The sequence below is a fragment of the Triturus cristatus genome, chromosome 7 (assembly GCF_964204655.1).
Source record: "Triturus cristatus chromosome 7, aTriCri1.1, whole genome shotgun sequence".
NCBI lineage: Eukaryota > Metazoa > Chordata > Amphibia > Caudata > Salamandridae > Triturus > Triturus cristatus.
The window spans coordinates 67,196,015-67,201,231 of NC_140590.1; the positions used below are offsets into that span (position 1 = coordinate 67,196,015).

General features: G+C 49.7%; 1 protein-coding gene across 1 annotated transcript in view; it reads left to right on the top strand.

Moving 5' to 3' along the window:
• The first annotated feature begins 215 nt into the window (after positions 1 to 215).
• Positions 216 to 5,217, top strand: part of LOC146808836 (D(2)-like dopamine receptor) — a 224,237-nt gene continuing 219,235 nt past the window's right edge. Inside the window, exon 1 of the mRNA XM_085614242.1 lies at positions 216 to 1,357. The gene's annotated coding sequence lies outside the window, so the exon portion shown is untranslated. The remainder of the gene's footprint in view (positions 1,358 to 5,217) is intronic.

A 5,217-nucleotide genomic window follows, 5' to 3' on the forward strand; every position in this document is an offset into this window, starting at 1 on the left:
GCAGAAAGATCTAAAGAGAGTGAGAGACTGGCAGAGATATCTAAAGAGAGTGAGAGACAGGCAGAGAGATTTAAAGAGAGAGTGAGAGGCAGGCACAGAGATTTAACGGGTGAGAGAGAGAGAAACAAACACAGAAAGCAAAAACAAAAAAATGTGAGGTTCCGCGGTGACTGCTAAAGAGAAAGCTAAAGAGAGAGCTACCGGAAGAGCGTGCTAAAGAGTGCGAGGAAGGCGAGGGGCTAAGAAGAGTGTGAGAGACGTACACAGAGAACAGTAAAGGGAGTCGGCGAAAGACAGAAAGGGCCAAAGCGAGGGTGAGAGACAAGCAGAGAGCGCTAAAAAGAAGGGCGTGATAGACGGCCATCGACATCTAAGTGAGAGCTAAAACAGAAAAACAGAGAGAGAGAGAGTTACAGACAGATGGGGCAGAGAGAGGGAGACAGATCTAACGAGAGTGAGTTACGGGCAAGGAGACAGCTAAGGCGAGAGAAAGAGACAGAGTGAAAGAGAACGAGAGTGAGAGACAGGCAGAGAGAGCTAAAGAGAGCGAGAGAGTGGGAAACAGAATGAGATAAGAAAAGGGAGAGAGCGCGAGACAGGCAGAGGGGTTGAAGAGAGAGAACGCGAGACAGTTAAAGGGAGAGAGTGAGAGACAGACCGCGAGCTAAAGAGAGCGTGAAAGTGTGAGAGAACCAAAGGGAGAGAGCGCGAGACAGACGGAGAGATCTACAAAGAGTAATAGACAGAAATACAGAAATAACGTGAGAACGGGAAACAGGTGGGGGAGAGTTAACAAGAGAGGCCCAGACAGGCAGAGAGTAAGAGAGACAATGCGAGACCGACAGAGAGCTAAAGGGAGAGAGTGAGAGACAGACGGTGAGTGTTGAAGAGAGAGGCAGAGAGCCGAAAAAAGAGAGCGATACACGCGCGGTAGAGCTAAAGGGAGGGTAAGGGATAAGCAGAGATTTGAAGCGAGAGACAGAGAACTTAAGTGGGAAACAGGCACGGAGAGTAAAAGGAAGAGAGCGAGAGGCCGACAGTGAGAGATGCACGCCAAGAAATTGAAGAGAGTTGGAGAATGAGACATGCAGAGACAGGCACTGCATCTTGTAGCCAGACAGAGACAGATATTCTCAGAGAGAGGCAGGGTACAGCAAGAGTCCTCCACGGCCCAGCAGTGATACCTCTCAGCAATGCGGGGGCGTGAGGGGGAGGGAGGGCGCCCCTCACACAGACCCCAGCAGAGTCCACCTCGGGTCCGCAGAGTCCGACAGGAGCCGAAGGAGGCAGAGTGTCCGACCCAGGGGGTCTGAGAGACGTCCACGGAGCTGGGCTGACACCCCATGGCAGAGAATGAGTGAGTGTAAACCCGCACCTCTCCCGCACCTATCAATGCCCCCCAACTTCCCTTGAAACTCCCTTCCGTTCATATCTCCCCCCCTCCGTAATATTCTCTTTCTATCCCTCCCGCTGCACACACCCTCTACCTGCCCCCTCTGCTCTGTCTCTCTCTTTTCCTTCTCATCTGCCCCTTTTCTACTCTCTCTGCCTCTCCTTTTCTTTCACTTTTATGTGAACTCCTGATCACTTTTCTCTTTCAAAAAAACTTGCCCCCCTCTCCTCTGGCCTGTCTCTCTCCTCTGTCATCCATCCACCCCCATCCATACACACGTAGACATCCATCCATCCTTACGTCCATCATCCATCCATCCATCCGTCCTCTCATCCATACACCCATCCCTTCATCCTTCCATTCGTGCATCAGTTCACTCCGCCGTCCATCCATCCATCCATTCGTCCGTCCATCCACCCATCACCCATCCATCCGTCTATCCATCCTTCCTCTCATCCATACACCCATCCCTTCATCCTTCTATACGTGAAGCAGTTCACTCCGCCATCCATCCATCCATCCATCCATCCATCCATCCATCCATCCATCCATCCATCCTCTCATCCATACACCCATCCCTTCATCCTTCTATACGTGAAGCAGTTCACTCCGCCATCCATCCATCCATCCATCCATCCATCCATCCATCCATCCATCCATCCTTCCTCTCATCCATACACCCATCCCTTCATCCTTCTATACGTGAAGCAGTTCACTCCGCCGTCCATCCTTCCATCCGTCCATCCAACCATCCATCCCTCCTTCCTCTCATCCATACACCCATCCCTTCATCCTTCTATACGTGAAGCAGTTCACTCCGCCGTCCGTCCGTCCATCCATCCATCCATCCATCCATCCATCCATCCATCCATCCATCCATCCATCCATCCATCCATCCATCCATCCATCCATCCTCTCATCCATACACCCATCCCTTCATCCTTCCATTCGTGCATCAGTTCACTCCGCCGTCCATCCATCCATCCATTCGTCCGTCCATCCACCCATCACCCATCACCCATCCATCCGTCTATCCATCCTTCCTCTCATCCATACACCCATCCCTTCATCCTTCTATACGTGAAGCAGTTCACTCCGCCGTCCATCCTTCCATCCGTCCATCCAACCATCCATCCATCCTTCCTCTCATCCATACACCCATCCCTTCATCCTTCTATACGTGAAGCAGTTCACTCCGCCGTCCATCCATCCATCCGTCCATCCACCCATCACCCATCCATCCGTCTGTCTATCCATCCATCCTCTCATCCATCCACCCATCACCCATCGATCCGTCTGTCTATCCATCCCTTCATCCTCTCATCCATACACCCATCCCTTCATCCTTCCGTTCGTGCATGAGTTCATCCTCCCTTCTCGGTGCCCCGCCGCCTCCTCTCTCGCTCTTTCTCTGTGAGTCTCTCCGCCTGTCGTCGCCTCCACCGTCGCCCTTCCCTGTCAGTCGGTATAGAGTCTGTGGGGGAGGGGCTAGAGCATCGGCAGGGAGGTCCTGGGGCTGTGTCTTAACATCTCACTCGTGCCCCCCTCTCCCCATACCCCGTTCGTCAGGGAGTCCCTTTCATTTTCCCTCTCTCTCTCGCCAGGATCGCACGCTTCACCCTCTCGTCTATCTCACTCTCGCTGTCTCTTTTCTTCTCTGCCTCTCGCACTCTCTCTTTCTCTCCTCTGACTGTTCACTCGCTTTCCCCTCTGTGTCTCTTTCTTTGCATCTTTCTCGCCTCAGACTCTTTACTAGTCCTCCCACTCTGCCCCCCTCGCCTCCGATTCTTCACACTCTGTCTCCTCTCGCTCTGCCTCTCTTTCCTTCTCCTTTTTGGTGCTTCAATACCTGCTGTTGTCCCTCTCCCCATCTCTGTCGCTGCCTCTCTTTCCACCTCTTTCCTTGGAATCTTCACTTCCTGTCTCGTTTCCTCTGTCTCTCCTCTCGATTCCCATTTACCTTTCTTTATTTCTACCCTTTGACTTTTCCTTCCCTGTCTCTTTTCCTCTCTCTCCCACTTTCCATTTCCCTCTCTTTCTCCTCTCTCCACTGACTCTTCACTCCCGGTCTCTTTTCCTCACTCTCAACTCTGTCTCTTCCACTTCCACTCTTTCTCCCCTCTGACTCTTCACTCCCAATCTCTTTTCCACGTTCTCCCGTCTTTCTTTCTCTCTCCCCATCTTACTCTTCACTTCCTGTCTCCTTTCCTCTCTCTTCTCTCTTCTTTCACTTTCCTTCTCTCCCCTGACTCTCCACTCTGTCTCTTTTCCTCTTTCTCTCCTCCCTTCCCATTTTCCTCTCTTTCTCTCTCATCTGAAACTTCACTCCCTTTCTCTTTTCCCCTCTCTCTCTATTCTCTCTTCCCTTCTCTTACTCTCTCTCCTCTGACTCTTCACTACCCCTCTCTCTCGCCTCTCTTTTCTCCTTTATCACTCTTTCTCTGTCTCCTCTGAATCTTCACACCCTGTCTCTTTTCCCCTTTCTCTCCTCTCTCTTCCGTTTCCCTCTTTCCCTCTCTCCTATGTCTCTTCACTCCCTGTCGCTTTTTCTCTCTCTCTATTCTCTCTTCCCTTCTCTCACTCTCTCTCTTATGACTCTTCACTCCCCCTCTCTCTCTCTCTCCTCTCTTTTCTCCTTTACCGCTCTTTCTCTGTCTCATCTGACTCTTGACTCCCTGTCTCTTATCCCCTTCCTCTCCTCTGTTTTCCCTCTCTTTCCTTCTCTCTTTCCCTCTCTCTTTTGACTCTTCAATCCCTGTCTCTTTTCCTCTCTCTCTCTGCACCTCTCTTTTTCTCTCCCCTCTGACTCTCACTCCATGTCTCTTTCCCTCTTTTATCTCTCTCTTCCCCTTTCACTCTGTTTCCCATTTCCCGCGAACTCTTCACTTCCTGTCTCTTTTCCTCTTTGTCTTCTCGCTCTTCTCCTTTCCCTCTCTCCTCTGGCTCTTCACTCCCTGTCTCTTTTCATCTCCCTCTACTCTCTCTTTCCCTCTCATTCTCCCTCCCATCTGACTCTTAATTTCTTGTCTTTCTTCCTCTCCTTCCTCCTCTCTGTTCTCTTTCCCTCTCTCCTTTGACTCTTCACCCCTGGCTCTTTACCTCTTTCTGTACTCTCTTTCACTTTCTTCCTCACTCCCTGTCCTTTCTACTCTCCTCCCTTCTCTCTCTTGCCCTTTCCTCTCCCTCTCTTTCTCTTTCTCTCTCTCCTCTGACTCTTCACTCCCTGTCTTTATTCCTCTCTCTCCTCTGACTCATCACTCCCTGTCTCTTTTCCTCTTTCTCTCCTCTCTACTTTCTCTCTTTCTCTCTTTCTTTCTTTGTTTCTTTCTTTCTTTCTTTCTTTCTTTCTTTCTTTCTTTCTTTCTTTCTTTCTTTCTTTCTTTCTTTCTTTCTTTCTTTCTTTCTTTCTTTCTTTCTTTCCTTCTTTCCTTCTTTCTTTCTTTCTTTCTTTCTTTCTTTCTTTCTTTCTTTCTTTCTTTCTTTCTTTCTTTCTTTCTTTCTTTCTTTCTTTCTTTCTCTCCTCTGACTCTCCACTCCAGGTTTCTTTTCATTTTTTTCTCCTCTCTCTTCCCCTTCCCCCTCTTTCCTCTAGGTCTCCTCTCTTTTCCCTTTTACCTCTCTTTCTCTCTCCACTGACTTTTTACTCCCTGTCTCTTTTCCTCTTTTTCTCCTCTCTTGCCCTCTCTTTCTGTCTATCCTCTGACTCATCACTCCCTGTATCTTTTACTCGTTCTCTCCTCTCTCTTCACATTTCCCTCTTTCTCTTTCTCTCTTCTCCTTTTGACTCTTCACTCCCTGTCTCCTTTCCTCTCTCTCTTCCCCTT